Source organism: Oryctolagus cuniculus, chromosome 4 (genome assembly GCF_051225735.1).
Source record: "Oryctolagus cuniculus isolate XC-2025 breed Fujian yellow rabbit chromosome 4, ASM5122573v1, whole genome shotgun sequence".
NCBI lineage: Eukaryota > Metazoa > Chordata > Mammalia > Lagomorpha > Leporidae > Oryctolagus > Oryctolagus cuniculus.
Window position 1 is genome coordinate 103,435,954 of NC_142870.1, and position 24,626 is coordinate 103,460,579.

The following is a 24,626-nucleotide window of genomic DNA, read 5'->3' on the forward strand; positions in this document are numbered from 1 at the left end:
CATGCTTTACATGTACCTTAATGCTACGTGCTTTCCGTTTTTTTTTTTTTTTTAAGATTTTTAAAAAAATTTATTTGAAGGAGAGTTACAGAGAGGCAGAAACACAGAGAGAGAAGCCTTCCATCTGCTGGTTCACTCCCCAAATAACTGCAACAGCTGGAGTGGCAGCGATGTGAAGGCAGGAGCCAGGAGCTTCTTCTGGGGCTTCCACATGGGTACAGGAGCCCAAGGCCTTAGACCATTTTCTACTGCTTTCCCAGGCCATAGATCTGGATTGGAATTGGAGCAGCTAGGACTTGAACAGGCACCCATAAGGGATGCTGTCCCTGTGAGCAGCACCTTTACCTGCTACACATCAGCGCCGGCTCCCGCTACGTACTTTCTTATAGGATTTTCATTATAAAATGCGGAACTTGCAGTACCCACTTGAGTTCACTTTATAATCATCAGGCCTTTAAAGATCGCCTACTCGGATGTTGTTTGCCTTACAAGTGGCAAGAACTTTCTGGGTTTCTACCAGGTGAAATGATTGTAAGTGGAAAGTGGGTATGATATATCTGTTACCTGGCTTAGGATTCCATATTTTACACAATTCTAAGTATTTCTGATGTATAGAAGCTTTGGGTACATTTATATAGACCAAAGGTTACATTATATCAGAGTTAACTTCTTCTTAGCAATTATTGGATAATATATAGTGTTAATTAAACTTACTCTGTATGTTTATATTTCATTATCAAAAGAGAACAAATGGGACTTCCAGGCTCATTATTAACATACTTTCATGCTGCTTTAAATTGTATTAATAGTTTCCTGCATCTCATCTCTTTTTGAAATATCTGTATCTATTATTATTATGTTAATGCATTTTACTTGAATGATAATGATAATTTTGGCAGTTATTAGTGGTTTGCTAGGCTCTGTGAGATGCTAGTCCTCACAGTATTTTACTGGATCTGTATTATTAACATAATTTTATAGATGATGATGGATTTGTGGATGGATCCAGTTACTACATGGCAAGAGACAGAAATGCGAAGCATTACTATTTATCTCTGGTGCCTGAATTCTTTTCTATACAGCGTGTGTATAGAGACTCTTTTTCTGCCAAGGGCCATTTAGATATTTGTAACATCACTCATGGGCCATACATGATTATCAACTTAAAATTTATCTTACTTTAGTTTATTGAATTTCAAGTCCTGACTGTTGCTTTGGCATGGCCAGAACAGATTAGTTCACAGGCCTTATAGGGTCCATGAGCAGTGTGTTCCCCACCCCTTCTCTACAGCATTAGGATTCTCTACTTAAAAAGCATGCATTTTTACAGTTTGACATTCAGTATATAGATAATATCATATTTATCCACACAACAATCTCTTGAGATAAGTAGACTGGGAAGCCAAAATTCAATGTCTGTGAGATCAAGAGAGTTTAAATGTCTCTCTCAAGTTCAAATATTCAAATTTTTGTTTACATTCCAGGACTCTACCATCTATATTTTCTTCTCCTGTAATCTAAAGACCTGCTTTGTACAATGAACTAGAGAAATAAAAATGTAGAAGACACTGAGCAAATCTAGTAAAGGATCTCCAGAATGTTATAGTTCAAGTTTACATATTTACAAGTTTAATTAACAGTGCAAGGAAATATTTAATGTACATAAGAACAAAACAGGCAAAAATAGTTCAGAAGAAAGATGCATGTGAGTGGTGTGTGTGTGTGTGTGTGTGTGTGTGTGTGTGAAGGGGGGTTGTAGTATGTATGTGTGTGATAAGAGAGGTGGACTTGTGTAGAAGTTCCAGGAAGGATGACATTTAGATAGAAAATGGCAGAGATTCCACATTAGATATGGGACAGAAAATGTGAGGCATGTGACATTCTAGAAATGGTGAATGATAATATGGCCTTTATCTTTAGTAATCCTCATTGACAATCAAAAAGTACCTTTTGATTCTAACCTTTATCGAGCCATTCTTCCCAAGTATAGACACTTCTTAGAGGTGGTATTACTATGACTGAAAAATGTGAGAGGTACTACTTATGAAGGAGGAAGTTTTACTGCTGCTCACAGTTTTGGAAGTTCACAGTCCAAGACTGGATTGCACATTGGTCTGGTGTCATTTGAGGGTGACGGAGGCAGAGCAAATGCAGAAAGAATCATATGCAGAGCCAAGGAGCATGTTTATTCGGCCACCCTGATTTGATCATGGACTCTCCACCCTAACAATTTAATCCAGACAATCACTTTCTAAAGGCTCCACTTCCAGACACCATAATTGGATAAAGTTTATACCCTCTCAGCATGATTAACTTAAGACTTTGGAGTTTAAGTATCTGCATTATTTGGGGAGCCAAATCATGTTCAAACTATAGCAAAGGTTGAAAACCAGCCCCCCTTGATTTTCCTTTTTCAAGACAATTTTCCTTTTGTGATTACATAGAAGTGATTTTAAAGCATCTACCAAAAACTTCAAAATAATTGTTTACCTTTATTTTTCATTACCTGCTAGGTAAACGTAATAAGCCATTATCTATATCATCATAGGTCAAAACTCTCCATATTTCAAAATGGTGAGCATTTCATCAGCATTGTGGATTTCCTTTTCTTGCTTGTCTTTTTTTTTTTTTTTTTTTACTTTTCTGGCTATTAGATTTTTCATTTGAAAAATTGAACACCTTCTGTTTTTGACCCACTAGTAACTATTGGATAATGTTGCTTATTTTCTAAAAGTTTTTTTTTCCTTCAAAATAGTATATAGAACTATGTTTTTCTTGTAATTAATTGTAATTTTCAGCAAATTAACAAAACCATCAAAAAATTCCCTTATACAGGAGTCCATCCTTGCCCAAGAGGATTTCAAATTTATTTCTGAAGGAATAAATTTGATTTTACTTAGCATAAGTTATATTAACAGTAGGCAATGATTTGAAATTATAAATTCACCCAAACAGCCCATACAGAGTTAAAACATTCTTGCCCATGCTGTCTCAATTACTGCTTCTGACATTTCCATGTTATCAGCAAAATATGGATTTTAAAAAATGGTTGTGTTGTCTTCATAATTTTCATTTTTTTTTATTTGCTTTGTTCTGCTAACACATTCAGCTATCGGGAAAGACTTAAGTACACATATGTTTTCTTTTCTCTTTTTTTTTAAAAAAAGATTTATTTATTTATTTGAAAGTCAGAGTTACACAGAGAGAGGAGAGGCAGAGAGGGAGAGAGAGGTCTTCCAATCACTGGTTCATTCCCCAAATGGCCGCAATGGCCGGAGCTGCACCAATCTGAAGCCAGGAGCCAGAAGTTTCTTCTTGGTCACCCACATGGGTGCAGTGGCCCAAGGACTTGCACCATCTTCCACTGCTTTCCCAGGCCATAGCAGAGATCTGGATCAGAAGTGGAGCAGCTAGGTCTCGAACTGGCGCCCATATGGGATGCCGGCACTTCAGGCCAGGACATTAACCCGCTGCGCCACAGCACTGGTCCCATATGTTTTCTTTTATTCTTGTTTTTGTTGCCTCTTTGGTTGTAACCTGTTTTCTAGCTCACCATCTCTAGTTGACTTAGATAAGGAAAATAAAAGGAAAGAGCTTATCAAAAAGGAATAATTAAGCAACACACCTCAAATATGCCCAAGTCCAAAACTTTTCAAATACTAATAGGCCATTCATTATAACCACTTGTGAAAGTTTCTAAGTTCTCAATTTGAAGAGAGCATTCTTGCTCTTGAAATCAGTAGACCAAGACAAAAGTTCCGACTGCCACAAAACAGTTGTGCCTCATTTACTTTCAGTTTGTTTCTCTAGGCCTCAGTTTCTTCATCTGTAAATTTAAGAGATCAAATTTCCAAAGTGTCATAAATGCAAGATAGAGACAACGGAAGCAGCACAGAATCTCAAGCGTCACATTTCTGTAAAAGAAACAAAGCCTGTAGTTGGTTTTATGGCCTTTTTAAAGTATGTGACACTGGCTGTACACTGAGGGAATACAAAAAGTAGACTTGTGAGGATTTAGAGATGTTAGCAAATGATTGCTGCAGATTAAGACTCCGTAAAGATGCCACATATGAGTACACACTCCATTAGAGCTTTAAATGGTGCAAGGCAGTCTGACTGAATAGTTATCAAGTAAGGGAGGATGAATGGAGTAGAACATGTTTATGGTTCTGCATAATCATATTTCTACATTGCATCTTGACAACTGACTAAAGGGAATAGTTCTAATTTCTTTTCAGTACTACTGCCTCTTAATTATGCTATTGTAGACTGACAATCATATTCTTCCAACAGATGTCTGCAACTCCATTGTGGGAGTCTTAGAAGAATGATTGAAATGTGGTGCTGAGGCTGACAGAGGAACAGATTAACATGCTTAGTTGCTACATTACACTGCTTTGTCACAGGCTAGCAGAAGATGTGTTGCTGAAACCACTCCTATTTATTTCAACCATTACGGAATTCCATTTGAAGTGAACTCTATTGAAACCAGTTAGCATGATGGGATTAAGGAAACCTGAAAATAGACTGCATGGAAATTTTAATTATTTTTTGCTATTCCATTTATGTCCAATTTTACCTGTATCATCTTCCCAAAATTGGACATGTGGCATGGTGTTTGACCTGGTGGCTAAGATGCTATTTGTAGTAGAGAAAAATTTATTGGTACAAAAATTGATCATTGGGGCCAGCACTGTGGTGCAGAGGGTTAATGCCCTGGCCGGAAGCTCTGGCATCACATATGGGCACTGGTTCGAGACCTGGCTGCTCCACTTCCGATTCAGCTCTCTGCTGTGGCCTGGGCAAGCAATGGAGGATGGCCCAAGTGCTTGGGCCCCTGCACCTGTGTGGGAGACCCAGAGGAGGCTCCTGAGTCCTGGCTCCTGGCTTCAGATCGGCACAGCTCCAGCCGTTGAGGTCAATTCTGTGGTGAACCATCAGATGAAAGACCTCTCTCTGCCTCTCTTCTCTTTGTGTAACTTTGACTTTCAAATAAATAAATAAATCTTTAAAAAAAATTGATCATCATTTAATTTCCTGAAAAGTTCGTATGCTATGCTTGTACTAACATTTGCTACATTATGTTATTTGATACTGATGCTTAGAGAGGCAGATTTGTAGATGATAGCACAAGTAATAAATGGCAGGTTTGGAATGGAAATATCTGTATAGTTCTGATTTCTATGTTGTTGCATTCGCATCCTGTGGCTTGCTGCTTCCTGGCTTGTCATCTTTATCCATTAGTCTTAACACCAAAAACTACTTACCCTGCTTTTCAAAGATATTAACCCTAGTTCATGGAACTGACAGTCTGAAATGTAAAACAGATACAGTAAAGACTGAAACAAACTCGGACACTAAACACATTAAAATGCTTTCATCTTCAGTGGTAGATGGGCTAAAATGATGTCTCAGGGAGTTTCACACATTTTAGAGAAAAACATAATCAAAAGATATTAATTCTAGTACAAAAATATTTGAAAGTCATATATGCAAAGAGTGTTCAAGAATACATTGAAAATGAGTATCATGGAAGTCCTTTATGGATTGAAAAAAAATTGCAACAAAACAAACATCTTTAAATTTCATTTTCCCATGAACTTTATTTATTTGTTTATTTGAAATGCAGAGTTACAGAGAAAGATGGAGAAACAGAGACAGACAGATTGGTTCATTTCCCAAATGACTGCTGTGGCTGGGGCTGGATGGGGCCAAAGCCAGGAGTCAGGAGCTTCATCCATCTCTCCCATGAGGGTGGCAGGGACACACTCACTTGGGCCATCTTCTGCTGCTTTCCTATGTGTATTAGCAGGGAGCTGCATAGGAAGTGGAGAAGGCAGGACTTAAACTGGCACTCATATGAAGTGCTGACATAGCAGGTGGTTGGCTTAACCTGCTACTCTACAAAGTTGGTCCCTCTGAATTTTGTGAAGTATTCTCATATGTGGTGGAGGTGAGGTTTATAGCACATTTGTGAGGCAAGGGCTATCAATACAAGTGGACATATTTGTGTCAAGAGGCATCAGAGTAGAAATCCCAGCTAGATGTGTGCCTTTCCTTAAGTAATTTGATATTTTTGAATTTTCCCTTCACCTCTAAGGTGTGGATTTAAAAAAAAAAAATTCCTGTAATACAGTGAAACTGAAATTCAAATGAGCTCATCTGAGTACAAGAGAAAACTGTATCAACATGTATGAGAGATTTTAACATAATAGGGATATTGAATTTCCATGTTAAAATATTCTTGTAAACATTTTTTTTCTCTCATTTTCAGGACTTGATTTAGACACCTTGATTTTTGTATTGTGTTGGTAGTGACTGCCCCTGTTAAACACCAGCACTATCATTTTTGTTTTGTAAACTATGCAGAACATGTCTTATGGAAACAAAATTAAAATAATGGTTCAGCTCCACCCAGAACTGTCATGTTGCTACCATTAGCAAGCTATAGTAAAATGTTTGTACGGTATCAATAATGGATTACAATATAAATATTTATGGAGTGCTGTGAGATAGTTAGTTTCCATCAAGCTGGGGACATGCAAAATTGAATAGACACTGACACTAAACAAGACTTTGATTAAGTGGTTGTGGCATAATCCTTTTCCAATATTAAACAAAGACCATCTTTAACATTGTTTGAAGTAAAGTGGGTTTTGGAATTGCGGTAGTAGCATAAGTCTGCCTAACAAAATACATGTTATTTTAATGAGTTCTGAATACGGTATGGCTTTGTAAATATCTATATTCCTTCTAAATTTACATAGTAAGTAGAAAATGTTTTAAAAATATCTTTCAGGGCCAACACTGTGGTGACATAGGTTAAGCCTATGCCTGCAATGCAGGCATCCCATATGGGCAATCAGTTTGAGACCTGGCTGTTCCACTTCCTATCCAGCTCCCTGGTAATGGTCTGGGAAAGCAGTAGATGATGGCCCAAGTCCTTGAGTCCCTGCACCCACGCGGGAGACCCAGAAGCAGCTTCTGGATCCTGATTTCGGTTTTTCGGTTGAGCTCAGCTCTGGCCATTGTGGCCATTTGGGGAGTGAACCTGCTGATGAAAGTCTCTCTCTCTCTCTCTCTGTCTCTGTCTCTGTCTCTGTCTCTCTCTAACTCTCCCTTTCAAATAAATGAATAAATCTTAAAAAAGGAAAATCATGTATTTACAATGATACTCAGATATTTTAGGAGTAAGAAAGTAATGTGGCTGGCGCCGTGGCTCACTAGGCTAATCCTCTGCCTGCGGCACAGGCACACCAGGTTCTAGTCCCGGTTGGGGCACCAGATTCTGTCCTGGTTGCTCCTCTTCCTGTCCAGCTCTCTGCTGTGGCTCGGGAATGCAGTGGAGGATGGCCCAAGTTCTTGGGCCCTGTGCCCGCATGGGAGACCAGGAGAAGCACCTGGCTCTTGGCTTCGGATCAGTGCAGTGTGCCGGCCACAGCGGCCATTGGGGGGTTAACCAACGGACAAGGAGGGCCTTTCTCTCTGTCTCTCTCTCTCTCACTGTCCACTCTGCCTGTCAAAAAGAAAAAGAAAAGAAAAAAAAAAAGAAAGTAATATACTTAACATTTTGTTCCCAAATATAAATGTTGTCATATTAAGATACTCAAGTTGATATGAATGCTTTCTCCTATATTCTCCTAATGTTTGATTTTTTTCATCTGGGAAACTTTATTAAGATAGACTTCAATTCTAGGAAATTTTGTTTTAGTAGCTTTTAAGTATTAAATGACTATATACATTGTTTTAATGAGAGTGTAAGTGCAAGCATACCCCTAGACTGATTTATAAACAAATTTCTTAGAACATACAAGATGTCACGTCTGAATCAAACAATTTCTTTTGGATTGGGATCCATCTTTGTGGTATCCCTAAGAAACACTGCAAGTAAATATAAGCCCTTTCAGAATATCTCAGATTCCATGGATCATCTCTTTGATTACTGCCCATGTCCCAGGTGCCTTATTTAAAACTTGGTGTTTTATTTTTTAAGTGCTTTAAAAATAGATACAGACTTACATAAAACCCATTGGGAAGCTACTAGAATTGTTTATCCAAAACTGGACATAAGGTAAAATGACTATTTCTTGATCTTTAAAATTTCATGCTAGATCATTTTCCAATAAGCCCATCTGATGCGTACTGAGATGTAACTGCAGCTAATAATCAACAAGTGATAAGACGTGCAGATGGGTTACAACCCCTGGATAGTAGGGAGTAACTAACAGAAATGAGAAAAATTTATAATTTGACAGCTTGAAGAATCAACCTCTAAAATAATACAGCTTCATTGCTCTGTTGCAGCTAACTAGTGAACACTTCATTCAATTTGAAATTTTGCTACAATATTCCTTTCTAGCCATTTTTCCCTTCTTCTGGTTTCATCATGCATATGTTAGATAGCACTATAACAAGGGATAGCCTACACTTTGCTTGAGTAACCCTTTTATGAGTCTTATTCTCATTGTACAGATGATAAAATTGTGGCATAGCAAGTTTAAATAACTTGCCCAAATTGATACAGCTAGTAAGGGAGTACAGATGATACGATTCAATGTTACAGATTTTTCTTCCTCCAGCAAACTGGTGAGAAAAGAAGAGATTAAAGTAAGGGGAACGCATGATGTCACGAGAGGCTAACTTTGGTCTCTGGGGCTGATCAGTTCTAATATTTACTGCTCAGTGATGGGGGAACTTTTTTTTTTTTTCCAAGGGCATTTTGGATATTTATAACATCATTCACGGGCCATACAAAATTATCAGTGTAAAAACTAGCTTGCAATGCTTTTATTGAATTTTGAGTCCCACCCAGTGTTGCCTTGGCGGGGCCTTCTACAGCCCTGCTAGAAAGGATGACGTGAAAGGTTCGACATCCAGAGGTGGTCAGGATTTCCTGCAGTAATGCAAGGTGTTTGTCCTTGTGCCAAACCCTCCTTCCCCTTGTTAGAGGTAGAGGCAGAAAAAGGAGATGCTTCCACAATTTACAGAGAGGACAAAGACTAATACTCTGTTTTCTTGACAAACATTATATAGGCAATTCTTTTTATCCGTGAAAGAAGTTTAGGGTGCCAAGAGCAAAGGGACATGAGAAATGTGAGTTTGAGACAAATTATGTCCAAGATCATTGTTCTAATTAAAGTGACTTGTTTGAGTTAAACAAAGCGCAAAGTAGCAAAAAACCAACCACCCTGCTTTCCTTGCTGTCACAATACTCAGTATGCAAATTATATGAAGCAAACTTCATTTTGGCTGCTTTTTTGTGATTATCATGCTTGTCATATACTAAATTTCTCTCACTTAACTTAAAAATAGTTTGCTTGCCTATCCTAAGTATCAAGTCCAACAGTTATTTTACATCCTTTTAAGATAAACATTATTTAAGACTTGTAAAGAAATATATTTAAAAATTGATTTTTTAAAGTTCGTGATCATATAAGAGAATTTGAGGACCATCCTTCAGTTGGTGTTATTTGTAAACTGCTTTTTATTTTTAGGTAAACTGTTGACACGGTAATGCACACTTTCTTGCCTGTCATGGCAGTATAGCCATTCTACCACATCAAAAGCCCAGGGATTAAAGTTTCCATAATCAGCACTCTAGCTTTCTGAGTGTGTTTCTGTATGAGAACAGATATTCATGTTTCATTAACTAAGACCATCATGTTTTTATGCATTTCAAAGAGGCAATGCTTTTGTGTTTTGTTTCCAGTGACTGAAGTGCCAAAACCTTTTGTATGTGTTATTGTATAATGCACCATTATCTCCCATGAAAGCTGTGGGCCTGTGTGACACCTAGCTAAAACCGGACATTTATTTCTAGTCTGCTTACTCTTTTACAATACATGTGTACAGAGTTGGAAGAGAAAGTACCATCTGTTAGAAGCCCACACTAAAGAATTCTGAGTTCTTCAGTTTAACAAAGTTAAGAAAACCTCCCATCAGAATATCACACATCCAAGATGAAATTAAAACATTTTCATTTGTAAATATTATGTATATCATTTAGTTTGAACCAGAGAGCAACCAGAGTTCTTTGGTTGGAAACCTCTTTTGCGGTGACTCTTTCTTTTCACCTCCAGGGAATCAGGCAGGCTGCCCACAGCTTGCCTTGGCTGAGGAGGGGAAGTGTGCCACCCACCATTCAGCCTCCCGGAACCCTGGGGGACAATCAGATGCGGTGGGGAGTCTCACTTTATTGTAAAAGGGAGGTGTTTATAAAGCTGTGGAACAGAGCAGATGCGGGCAAGGGGTGGGGTGATGTGATGCAAAAGGGTTTTAGCCAATCCTATTACATCACCTCAGTGATCCTTAGGCAAAAGCGTGCCGGGGCTGGGTTGTTTACCGCCAGGGATTAGAAACTTAAAGACAGGTCTTCAAACTGGAGGCAGTCTCAGGAAGTTCCTGTAGGCCTTTCTGGATTCAGCCTCCCCCACACTGTTTACTTCCAGATAATGTGTTTTTTGTTTTTTTTTTTTCTCTTCCCTGTCAATGCTGGTATACATATACAGAAAGGAAGAAATTTTACTTAACCAGTAAACATTGAAGAAGATTTTAACTTTGTTTATTGCAAACTTGATTTGAGTAAATAATGTGGTGTAATTACTTTAAATCTTTTGCAAACAATTTAGGCAGAAACAACTGCTTTTTTAACAACTTATTAAAATCACTACTTATTTTTTGTGCTTGGACCACATGTTATAATATAAATAAATCCACAGGATAAGAAGAATAACATTTTAACTCTCTTATTAGAATAGAAAATAGGAGATTGATTACAGAGGGTGTGATTGATTTGTTTAAATATTTTAGGAGTTTTCATAGTGAAGAGGAATTAATTTCATCATGTGAAGCCCCCAAAAGATTAGAGATGCATATAATGGATGCACATAAAAGATATTTGTATTCATTCACTGGCGGAGGTTATAAAAATGGCATCCATTAACAAATGAGAAGTTAAAATGAGTGGTGCTTTTGATGTATTTAAATGTTGGTTTAGTCAATATTTTCTTGGCAAATTTGATCACAATTTGGGTAGTTTTTTTATTTTTAATTTTTTTTTAGTAAAAGCTATCCTATGAGTTTCTTGGATATATTTCACTCATTGCCAAAAATAAATAACCAATCAGTAGTTTGGTGATCTAGAAGACTGCTCTTATATGTGAAGTGTGGAATTATTGAATGAAACAAATGGATGAAACTTTGAAAGCATTTAATCCGACCCTTTAATTTTACCAATGAGGAAATGGACTTGAGAAGTGATGTCACTGGCACATATTCATAGTATTTGTGTCAGGGCTGGAATTGAAAAGCTAGATTTATGAAGTAAGTCAGATCTCTTCATTGCAAGAGTTGAAATGATGTGTGCTCTCTGCTGGCATGCCTTCGGTGACAACAAATGCTAAATTCCACTAAAGGTGTCTTGTGTGTGTGTGTGTGTGTGTGTGTGTGTGTGTGTATAAGCTTGCTCATCTATGAGCTTAACAGATTTGATCCCAGTATTCTTTTTTTCTAAATGATGTGGCTAGTACTTGGATCTTTGCCTCTTCTTCATCTTTCATCTTTTGTTGGTCCTTAATTGGAAGTCTCAAGTTTTACAGGACCTCAGACTAAACATATGTAAGCTTTTATAGCTTTTCTGGTTTCAGGTTTTTTTTTTTTTTTTTTTGTAATGTGGTACTTAAAATATACCAAGAAGTAGTACTTTTTTGTCTAGTAATACAGTGAATCTCAATATGGCTCTCCAAGTATCTCACCCACATGAATCCCAAGTACACAGGCACACACAGCCTGGATATACACAAGTGCATGCATGCACACATAAATATATACATACATATATGCACACAACTTCCATCCAAAAAAGATATTCAATTATTCTGACAGTAATAAAGATGATTGAATATTATTATCAGTGAGTAAAGGAGGGATAAAGCCATGTTCTCTAAAAAGGCATATTGAGTTATCACCCAACACACCAAAACTAAAGCCATTCTGTCAAAATGGATTCTTTGCTGTTGAGGAAACCAAATATTACTTCATATTTTTTCTCACTGCTTGTGTGACTTAATTTGTAGCATATATACATAGCTAGAAGAGTAGTCACACTTATCAGTATTATTATTGAACATAATCTGTTTGGAAAAACAGCATTTTATACAAAGATGTCTGTGAGTAAGAAGTCAAATGGTTTTATTTCTTCTCTTGGTACTTATCAGAAACCAAAATCAATATCAAGGTGTCCACTCCTGCTTATTTTTTTGTGCATATCGTGGATTTCTGAGTAGGTTACAGCCAATTTTTTACATCTGCAGCTCAATGCCTGCCAAGAATTGACCATCAATGGGCTCATTCCCAGTTTAATTGGCCACTTGCTTTTCTTTTTTTTTTTCCTTTCTGGGAACACAAGAGACCACTTGCACCTGCATGGAGCCTGATGGAGAATCAGAAAAGGAATATTTTAGCAATTCTATTTTAGTGTTTGACTCATTTTTTTCTCAGAAGGAATAAAGTGACATTGTCACATTGTAATATGCAGCGATATATTTATGATTATTTTACTTGTATTTGTAATGTAAATTTTGTTGCAAAATAAAAAGTGATTTGACTCTTCACTAACTCAGTGAATTTGTTCTTTGAATTTTAAAGGCATAATCAAAAGACTTTTGTCTAGATTGGTAATAAAAATTCATTGAAGTGCAAGTTTAACCTTGAATGCTTGGAAAACTAATGAAATAACAAGTACAAAGCAATTAGTGTACGTTTTTTGTAAGAAAAAAATAACTGATGGATACAGAGCATGACTGAGACAGGAGCAAATTTTATATATAAAATTAAATCTTATTTATATTGTGTATATTTTTCTGAATATTCAGGGTAGCATAAACATATTTAAACTCTTGGTCAGAATTTAAAAAGTTTCCATTTGTTCAACTCTGTGAGGCACATTTTTTTTTTCATCTAGAGATGCAGAAAATTAAGGAAAGCTGGGAATGTGTGGAGGTTGAAACCATGACTGTAGGAGTATTTTATTTATTAAATAATATCAATTGCAGTACATTTTTCCACTCCAAATTGTTCTATGACTCTCCATTGTTTAAAAGAGAAAGTCTATGCTGCTTATTTGTCATTCAGGGTCCTCTTTCATCTGCCTACTACCTAACTCTCTAGTATCAACTCTCATTGCTTCTTCTTATATGCTTTATAATTTAAAAATGCCAACTTATTTGCATATATATGTATTGTCCTCATTTCAGTGCCTTATAAAATTGCTGCTCTAGGCCATGGAATGCTGAAGCATTGCCAGAAGCCACTATAAGCTAGGAAGAGGTAGGGAGGAGTCTATCCTAGAGCTTTGAGTGTGAACAGGGCTCTCCCAACACTTTGATTTTACATTTCTAGTATTTGGGTCTGTGAGAATAAATTTTTGTAGCTTTTGAGCCCACAGCCTGTGGTAATTGTTATGTCAACTCTAGGAATCTAATACAACTGCTGTGTCTTTTGTGAATATTAATGGCAAGGAGGCAGGCATTTGCCATGGCCGGAGTACCTGCATCTCATATTGAAGTACTTGGTTCCAGTACCTGCTCGTCAACTTCTGATTTAGCTTCCTGCTAGTGCACACTCTGGGAGGCTACAGGAGATGGCTCAAGTGCTTGGGTCCCTATCACCCACATGAAGACCTGGACTAAATTCTGGACTCTTGGCTTTTGCATGGTCATTTGATTGTTGTGGGCAGTTGGGTAGTGAACCACTTGATGGAAGATCTGTGTGTTTGATTCTGTGCCTTCCAAACAAAATTAAAATAAATAGAAAAATTATAAAGAAAGAAAATTAATGAATAACTATAGTAGCGCAATAAAGACAAAACCTCCATAATACAGGAGATTCGTAAAGTTCTGAGCCACTTCACTAAGATAAAGATTGTGAGAAGCAAAGAGTATTACAGCCTCAATACTGACTTAGGTAAAGATACATTTATTTATTTTGAAGGCAGAGTTATAGAGAGAAGTAAAGATAGGAAGAGAAAGAGATCTTCTTTCTATCTGATGATTGACTTTCCAGATGGCTGTAATGGCTAGGGTTGGGTGAAACTAAAGCCAAAGGCCTAGAACTACATCTAACTCTCCCATGTGGGTGGCTGGTGCCCAAGCACTTGAGCCATTTTCCACCACTTTCTCGGGCACAGTAGCATGGAGCTAGATCAGCCAGGAAGCAGTTGGGTCCCAAACCAGTGTCCCTATGGAATGCCAGCACATAGGCAGTGGCTTAACATGCTGTGCCACAACACCAGCACCATCATGTCTGATTTATACCTAAAAGCATTATTTTATTAGGCAAAACTCTGAATGTGGTACTTTTTATGGGATCATAGTGTAATGGTTACTCATTTGATTTTATGGAAAGTAACTTTATATTTTAACTCTGAGATTGATTGACTTTATAGAGACCCACTAAATTTTGCTCAAAAACAGCTTGTTTCCTCATCTCATTTTTGTAATTTGTTATCAAATGCAGTTGGTAAAAACATGTAACATAACTAAACAGACAAAATCTCACCAGTTCATGCTTTCTACATCTTGTCTGAGATTCTCTCTCTCTACTATACAAGTTTATTATATACAAGGAGTCTTAAAAACATTCACGGAAAACACATATTATAAAACAGCAAAGCAGGACTAATGATTTTGGCACCCAAACAAGCTTATTTCCAAATACTATTTCTTCATAAACTTTTTGAAGTCACTTTATATGTAGTCTATCTTTTACATAATCCCTCACAATGTTTTTAGCAATTCTCTTTTAACTGTATAGCACAGGTTGTCACTTATCCATCTTTTCACCAAAATTGTCATTGCTTTCCAGTCTTTGATAATGGCCTCCTTTTTGATTATTACCTGCTTCCAAAACACCTGCCACATATTTTAGGTTATTGTTACAGAAGTGTCCTACTTGTAGATAATATATTGATTAGCTTTTGCCTCACTAACATGAGTATTGTATAACAAACCTCTACAAAGACAAGTGGTTAAAAAACTATGGAATTGTCTGGGGGCACTGTGGTTCAAGTCTGGGTTAGGCTGCGTTTTGCCCAAGGTATGCTAGGTACAAGATTTTAGTCTCATTCTTTTTTATATTCAGAGGTCATTTCATGGAAAAAGACCAAAATGTGAGAACTCACATCTAACGTTATATATCTGATCTCTGTTTGATGTCAATTATGTAAACATCCATATTCTAGCATAAGTCATAATGTTGAGTTGAAAATAAAGATCTACAAATTATATTCTACCCATAATGAGACTAAAGGAAGATACACAGAGAATCCCAGCATCAGCATAGCGGGGAGGCATACCACTCTCATGGATTTGGATAAGAATGTGTGTTAAATAATGTACTCTACACTATCGTTCTTTTCTCCCCAACTCTGTAAATATCTTCTTGTGTTTGTGTTCAGACTTTTTGGTATTATATGTCTTTACCTTGACTTCCTTTAAATTCTTTTGGATTCCAACATCTAATCATTAACAATTTTAGCAATTATGGAATTTCTAACTTTGCCTGAACTTACTATCTATATTTTCTTTCTTAATTTAGAAGAATGTTTTAACTGCTCTCTTTTTGTTTCAGGTTTTGAGATCTAGTTCCTGTTTTCATTTTTCTTCAAGTTAGTGTGTTTCTTTATGCATAAACTTTTTGAAGATTTATTTATTTATTTGAAAGTCAGAGTCACAGAGAGGGAAGAAGAGGAGGCAGATTCTCCATGTGTTGATTCACCTGTGAGTGCAATGGCTAAGGAGCAGCCAAGCTGAAGTCAGGAGTCTGGAACTCCATCCAGGTCTCCCACATGTGTGCAGGGGCACAAGTACTTGTGCCATCTTGCACTACTTTCCCAGACACATTAGCAGGGAGATGGATGGGAATTGGAGCTACCAGGACACGAACAGGTTCTGTATGGGACACTATTGTCCCATTTGGTGGTTTTACTCACTGTGCCATAATGCCAGGTCCCTGATAAACACTGTATTATATTGCTATCATCCACCTCACAAATTATATCATTGGTTCTTTGGACTTTCTGTTTAAAATATTTGCTAAATTTCAAGTTCAATTAATATATATTCATTCCAAAAATTTCTATTGGAATATTTTCCAAATATGCCTACTCAGTTTTATAGTTTCTTGCTCCATAACCATATATATATATAACACATATGTATATGGTTACAACTGTTAACTTTATACTTGGTAGTTCATAAATGAAACTCCTGACTTTTTCAAGTCTTATTTGGTATGTCTGATTAGTTGTTTCTTTGGATTTTCCCCTGATAACTCATTTCCTTGGGTATTTTGTGATTGTGAATTCATAGGTCTTAGAACTTAATTCTGTGGACACTTCTGAGACTTGTTAAAAACTGTTTCTCCAAAGAGATTCTAATTTTGTTTTCCACCTAATCCAAGGCACGGACTACTTTGATTTTCATGTTTATCTTAAAGTGTCATGAGCTTGTGCAGTTGGAATGAAAGCCTAACTCTCAATGAGGGTTAGTTCGCAGTTCAGAATTCATGAGAAAAGACAGTTTGTTTCCTTTCTGTACACAGCTAAGGTCAAAATGGGTAACTGTCACTACCATGTCATATTGCACCAAGAAATATGTTTTCGTTTTGCCCCCTGAGGCAAGAGTGAAGATTCTTGCATTAAACTTTTAAGTGATCTCTTTCTCTCCCTCTATAGGACTTACTATTTTTCAGCTTTCACTTCCAGGAGCAGTATTGCAATTCTACTGTTAACCTCTTTCAGTTAAATAATCAATTACAATTCTTTGAAAAATACTTGATGTATTCAATATGATTTACAATACCATCACAAAATATTTTATATTGGTTTGGTAGAATTGTAAAAGCAGAGTAAAAATCCTGCACTTCTACTCTTTCTACATTTAAAAACATTTAGTAATAATTTTGGGAGGCAAACTTCATTTGGTCTTTAAAAGCAATGTCCTAGAGGCTGCAATCTCAAAGGAAATTAAGTTAAAATTGACTTTAATTCTAAGGATTACCTGCTTCCTTTCTGAGGAAAGTACATGAAATTTTTCTGAAAGTTTAGAGACTGGATATCCTTATCTAAGTCTATTTGTAAATATCTCTGGAACATATTTCAAATAGTATTTCAAGCGGGTAAATAAACCTTGAATCTGGAAGTTTAAACACATCTTATTTTAGATGACTAATTGAATATCTTCTCTCACTTTGATGGATTTTTTTTTTTTGCTTTGCTCTAAATAATTTCTTAGGAAAAAGAGGTTCAAAGGCTCCTATATTTATAGCAAGAAAGACTAGATATAGTTTTTCTTTTTCAAAATTTTTATTAATATAAATGGAGCAGATTTTATGCATTCCACAGACACAGTTCCACGAAGACAATCAGACATCCCTCATTCACCTGCTTCCTCCCCAATCTCCCTCCTCCCTCCCCTCTCTTCATCAGTTTTTGCAAGAACATAATTTTAATCCACTCTATATACAGGATTAATTTATCACTCACAACATTCAACAAGTAAAAAGTAAGAAGACTACAGTTCACAAGAGCATAACTATGAGCTAAAAATGGTAATAATATCCCAAGTGACCATTTCATTTCTATACATTTTTGTTTCCATATTAACTGCCACATATCAGAGAAAGCATATGATATTTTCTTTTTGAGACTGGCTTATTCCACTCAGTATAATGGTTTCCAGTTACATTCATTTTGTTGCAAAAGATAAGATTTCATTCATTTTTATGGCTGAGTAGTATTTCTTTATCCAGTCAACAGTTAATGGAAGTTTGGGTTGATTTCATATCTTAGGTATTGTGAATTGAGTTGCAATAAATATGGGGGTTCAAATAACTCTTTCATATGCTGATTTGATTTATTTTGAGCAAATTCCCAAGAGTGGGATGGCTGGATCATATGGTAGACCTGTTTTCAGATTTCTGAGGAAACTCCATACTGTCTTCTCTAATGGTTGTATTAGTTTAATAACCACCAACAGTGGATTAGGGTACGTTTTTCCACACAGCCCCACCCACATTTATTTATTTTTAATTTTTGGATGATAGCCATTGTAACTGGGGTGACGTAAACCTCGTTGTGGTTTTTATTTGAACTTCTCTGAACTGTATACATTTTCTAAGCATCTTTCCTCTTAATGCAACTTTCATTTTGGTTAATGGAAAGACAGTTATAGAGCAATCTGAGTTAAGCATAGAATATTTTTCATGATCTAACTTGGGAAAAGTCAGCTCTAGTTGAACTGTGGTGTTTTTCTTGATTTCTCATCGAGCTTCTATAATTCCTAAAAATAAACATAAATACTCAATGGCCTTAATTAATAAGTAACCTACTATTGAGCATTTACAGAATATATAAGAAAACTAGATTTCTCATAGGTTCTTAGTTTCTAAAATATTTATTTATTTATTTATTTGAAAGTCAGAGTTACATAGAGAGAGGAGGGGCAGAGAGAGAGAGAGGGAGGTCTTCCATCCAATGGTTCACTCCCCAGTTGGCCGCAATGGCTGGAGCTGTGCCAATCTGAAGCCAGGAGCCAGAAAATTCTTCCAGGTCTCCCACACAGGTGCAGGGGCCCAAGGATCAGGGCCATCCTCCATTGCTTTCCCAAACCATAGCAGAGAGCTGGATGGGAAGTGGAGCAGCTGGGTCTCAAACCAGCACTCATATGGCGCTTCAGGCTAGGGCGTTAAGCCACTGCACCACAGCGGCAGCCCCTCTCCTAGGTTCTTATACATATTTTTCCTTTACAGGCTGGCCAGGAGCCACAGGGGTACAGCAGAAAACAAAATCATGTTTGTTTTCTTTACAACAGATCTGGTTCTTGTATGTTAATCATTAACTCTTTATGAGAGGGAGGAAAGAGATTATTTATTTATTAGTAATTTTTGTTATTCTGACCAGGTAAATTTGATCTAAAAATATTTGAGATCAAATTCTCCCTTATCTTGTAATAAAAACTCAATTTTTGATGATTAAACTTTAAGTTATTTTGATTGAATTAGATGATTTGGGTTGTTTGCGTTGTGCCATTCTTTGGCAATAGTCTAAAAGGGAAGACTGAGCCAATGACAAAGGCATAAATCCTGAACCGCACTGATCTTTACTCTTTCAGCAAATATGTGAAAGAGAACTTTAGAGGATAATATTCAAATGTTATCTAAATAAATGACAAAATTTTGATGACTATTTGGGGGTCCTCTTCTCAAAAGTGAAACACATGGCCATTGAAAAACAACCTTTTTAAAATCTGAGGTAATAACTCTAATGAGAAACTAACATAATAATTCTGAAAAAAATATATATGTATGTATTCTTGTCAATGAAATTATTTACTGAATGGATGAAAGGAATCAGGAATTAGAACAGACTTACAGAATCCTACAATAGCTCACAAGACCAACTTTTCTTCACTCTTGGAGTTAGATCCATTTTAAGAATAGCTGGTCACTTTTTTGCATAATAATTCTTATTAACTCTAAAAGATCATATTATAATATTGAAATTTTGTGTCTTAATGCTTCATGAATGTATTTCTTCATAAGATCATATTAGAATATTGAAATTTTGTGTCTTAATGCTTCATGAATGTATTTCTTCATTTCCCCCTGTAGTTGCCTACTGATATGATAGGTCCACAAAATCTACCAGAGAAATGATTTACATTTCCTGATTAGTGATTGACTTCTGTGTATTAAAGTAGCTTTCAATCAGTGATTGTCTTTAAAATGCAAATACTGTTGGAAGGCTGGATACAAAGATCTCTTATTAATATGAATGAGGCATATGGTGATTTCCTTTTGTCATTATGGATGATCCATTGCTTTGGGTGAAATAGAGGACAATTATAAAGGCAGCAAAAAAAATGCAGAAAGCATTACAGAGCCAAAACAAACTTTGCCCTTTTTTGAAGACATTGGTGAAAAATAAAACATGACTACCATTTTGAAATTTACTGACATAAGCACTAATTTTTTCCCCAAACTTAACAAAATGATTGTTGTTTATAGATAAAAACACCACACTCACTGCTACTAAATTGTGTACTTGTGATAGGAGGTCTCTGTCATTAAGTAGAACCACTTTTTAGTGGGAAGGAGATTTGCCAATCAGAATTTCAATTCCATTTATTTAATGAGCTCCAAGTAGTTAAACCTAATGGTCCATTTTCAGCCCTCGCTTTACTAGAACTATCTGCAATAGATGACACAGTTGATCATTCTTTTTGCTTTTTAAACATTTTTCTCTATTAGCTAAAGGGAAAATCGTACTCTCCTGGTTTTCCTCTACCTTAGTGGCTGCTCCTTTTCATTACACTTTACTATATGAAAATGAACAACCAAAAATGGCAGAGGGTTGTACAGCTAAGTTTTTATACTTTTCCTCTTATTAGCTACATTTATTTCAAATGTCCTGCATTCTTAAATATCATTAATATGCTGATGACTTTCAAATATATATGTATAGAATTCAAAAACCTCTTTCCCTAATTTCAGATTATCATATCAAACTACTAATACAACCTAACTATTAAGAACTATAGTAGCTACATCCTATTCATATGGTCAAAACTGTATATGCAGGGGCTGTCTTTGTGGTGCAGTGGGTTAAGCCAGCCCTTGTGTTACCAGCATCCCATATTGGAGCATGGATTCAAATCTCTGCTGCTCTATTTCCAATCCATCTTCTTGGCAATACACCTGGCAATACACCTGTGAAAGACCAGGATGGAGTTCCTGACTCCTGGTTTTGGCCCTACCCAGGTTTGGCTGTTTTGGCCCTTTAAGGAGTGAACCAGCAGACAGAAGATCTCTTTCTCCTCTTCTCTCCCTCTCCACCTCTCTCTGTCTGCTTTCTCTCAACTAAAAAAAAAATAGTTAATTAGAAAAAAAAACAAACTATGAATGTACAATCTCTTTCCCTATCCCTACACACTAATTTCCCAATATTATTTTTTGCACCTTAGCAATATGTAACTTCTCTTGCTCAAATGCTTTGTCAAATAATTATAAAAACCTGGAGTCCTTCAGCATTCCTCTTATGATGACATCTCATATCAGAAGCTCCTGTTGAGGTGTCAGAATTGTAGAATAAAAAGATAATCTCCTTCCTGCAACACCAGCATCCCATATTGGCATGCTGCTTCCAGCCCTGGCTACTCTGCCTCTGATCCACCTCCCTGCTAATGCACCTGAAAAAGAGCAGATGATAACTCAAGTACTTGGGCCCCTGCCACCCATGTGGGAGACAAATATGGAGTTCTTGGCTCTGGCTTCAGACTGGCCCAGCCCTGCCTTATGCGATTTTGGGAGTGAATCAATGATGTAAGGATGGTAACTCTCCCTCTCTCTCTCATACTCTTTATTTCTCCATTTCAAAATAGCATATAAGTAAATAAATCTTTTAAAAAGAAACTCTTGTTGAGGATACACCTAAAGTATACTTAGAATGTAATTACTTCTCCCCATATATGTAGTAACCTCCCTGATCCAAGCTACCATCTTCAGTGGCCTTGACTGTTAGACCAGGAAATTGACAGGGTTCCTTTCTCCATTTTTGATCCATGTGACCTCTTTGCTTCATAGTTATGAGAATATTTTATCTTAAGATTTCTCAACTTAAAACCCTTGTGAGTCCTAGGCAGGATAAGACAAGAAAACACATGACAGATAAGTTTTTAAAATGAAGAATTAAAGCTGTCATTGTTTGCAGATGGCATGATATAAACAAAAAGTCCAAAATACTCTACAAATAAACTATTGGAATGATTAAGTAAATAAGCATGGTTAGTATAAGAGTCTAACTTAGCATACTCATACACAGGCCAATATTAAAGGAGACAAAATCTATGCATAAAGTTGATAATATTTCCAGAAGTAAGAAACAAGATACAAAATGAAAAAAATGATTCTGTAAACCATGTAGAGGTTTCTATGGATTGAATGACCCAAAGTTATACAGACATCAATGGGTTACCAAATTCATTTGTTGATTTATCGAAGTCTCAGTATAAATTCAAACAGATGTTCGTTCTTGAGAGAGTTTGTGTTAGATGTGTATGTTAAAAATTTATACGTAAACTATAAGAATTATGTGAAAATGTAAGGCATATAGAGTACACAAAACAATCTTAAGAATGAGTAATTTGTAAATTTTTCCCTCAGAAGAGTGAAATTAATATTGGCATAAAGATGAGAAAATAATGAAACGGAACAGAAACCCCCTCTACATATTCATGGGATGGACAGGAAATTCCACTGCTGTTTATTTGGAAAAGAATATTTTTTTCAATAAATAATGCTGGCTCAATTGGATATGCATATAGAATTAAACGGAGCTGCTTCGAGTGAAAGGGGCTGCGGAGGAGGCTGCCAGACAAGGACGTCAGGGCAGGCCATAGATGTCCAGCACAGTACCCAGAGGGAGGGAGCCAAAGACAGGCTCCTTGACAATGTGCCAACACAGACACAGTCTGCCACCACCCCGGGGGCCTGGGAGAGGAGGCAGGAGTGGAGGACACCGCCCGTCTAGCCCCTGCTAAGAGCTTGAGGTCCACAGCAGAGGGCCAGAGTGGATAGAAGTCAAGGTCACTTGTTGGAAAGGGAAAAATAAAGAAGACAAAGGCAAAATACAACAGCATGAAAATACCTGTGTCCAAGGCCAAGAGCTTAAAACGTGTTAGTGTACTGTCTCTGGGCTTTCTCCACTTTGATGCTCTCCTATATTCTATTTGAATAGCTCCAGAAAAGTATATGTCCTGGTGGCTGGCTTTGGAATCTCTATCCAGCTCAAAATCATTTTTATCATTCTAAAGCTAAGAAGTAATTATTAATGCATTTGTGATGTCAGAATACTGACAACCACGTTGTCTTTAAAGTACTTCTATACACTAAAGACTATTTTAATATTTGTCATAGTTCTTGTTGGGAATGTTTTTTTTTTCTTTTTTTGACTATTTGAGAATAAAAAGTCCATTGAAAAAATAAATAGATGAACCCTGACTACCAGTAAACTCATATGCAAAATCAATCACAGATGGAATGTATATAAAGCTTCCAAACGAAAATGTAGGAGAACCTTAAAAGCTCCAAAGAATATCTTAAGTAGGATACAAAAAACTAGTTAGAAGAGAAAAGGAAGGTCTTTGGCAGACCTTTGGCAGAAGGTCTTATATGAGCGACAGCCTTTCCCTGATAACTACGTGGACCGGAGGTTCCTGGAAGAGCTCCGGAAAAATATCTATGCCCGGAAATACCAATACTGGGCTGTGGTATTTGAGACCAGTGTTGTTGAACAGCAGCTCTGCAGTGTCTGTGTTTTTGTGGTTATTTGGTGGTATATGGATGAGGGTGTTCTAGCACCTCGCTGGCTTTTTGGGACTGGCCTGGCTTCTTCATTGATTGGGTACGTTTTGTTCGATCTCATTGATGGAGGTGAAGGGCGGAAGAAGAGTGGGCGGACCCGGTGGGCTGACCTGAAGAGTGCTCTGGTTTTCATTACTTCCACTTACGATTTTTCACCAGTGCTAAAGACCCTTACAGAATCTGTCAGCGCTGACACCATCTATGCCATGTCCGTTTTCATGCTCTTAGGCCACCTAATGTTCTTTGATTATGGTGCCGATGCTGCCATTGTGTCCAGCACACTGTCCTTGAACATGGCCATCTTCGCTTCTGTCTGCCTAGCCTCACGCCTTCCCCGGTCCCTGCATGCCTTCATCATGGTAACATTTGCCATCCAGATTTTTGCCCTGGGGCCCATGTTGCAGAAGAAACTGAAGGCATGTATTCCCCGCAGTTAATGTGGGGGTCACACTGCTTTTTGCATTTTCAGCCTTGGGAGGCCTGCTGTCCATTAGTGTTGTGGGAGCCGTACTCTTTGCCCTTCTGCTGATTTCCATCTCATGTCTCTGCCCTTTCTACCTCATTCGCCTGCAGCTTTTTAAGAAAAATATTCATGGGCCTTGGGATGAAGTTGAAATCAAAGAAGACTTGTCCAGGTTCCTCAGCTAACTCGGGGACCATATTGTTAAAGCAAGCTAACAGACTAGCCTTCTAACAAATACAAAATTTGAAGGAAAAATGCCATCCTGGAAGCAGCAGGCTGATGTAAGAGAACAGAGGTCAAAAGAAAAACAGAAGCAAAAGCGTGGTGGTGAGAGTACTTGTCCTCTGTGTTATTTCGTGGATAAAAAAGCTTCCTACAGCCCTCTTGAATTATTGCCTCTCATTTACTATTCACGGTAACAAATGAAGTGATGTTTTATTAAAAAAATAACAACACATCCAAAAAAATGAGGATTGATCAAAGAGGATTGATCAAAGATCTGCCACCAAGTTGTTCATATTGATCTTATCCAGAAACTACAGCAAAACTTTAGCTTTAGTTGAAAAAAATACTTGGTTAATTCAAGTGAATTGGTTTCTGTTTTTCCTTTATTATTATTATTATTACTTATATTATTATTGCTTTGTCTAAATATTCTAGTTTTGCCATTACTTTGATTTTGGTAGATGTTAGCTGTATGTACAACACTCATTTCTTCATCAGTAATATTTTGATTATAAGGAAC

General features: G+C 36.9%; 1 pseudogene; it reads left to right on the forward strand.

Moving 5' to 3' along the window:
* The window catches only part of LOC100342976 (phosphatidylinositol N-acetylglucosaminyltransferase subunit C-like), a 147,404-nt pseudogene extending 123,338 nt beyond the window's left edge, over window positions 1-24,066 (forward strand).
* The last annotated feature ends 560 nt before the right edge of the window (window positions 24,067-24,626 follow it).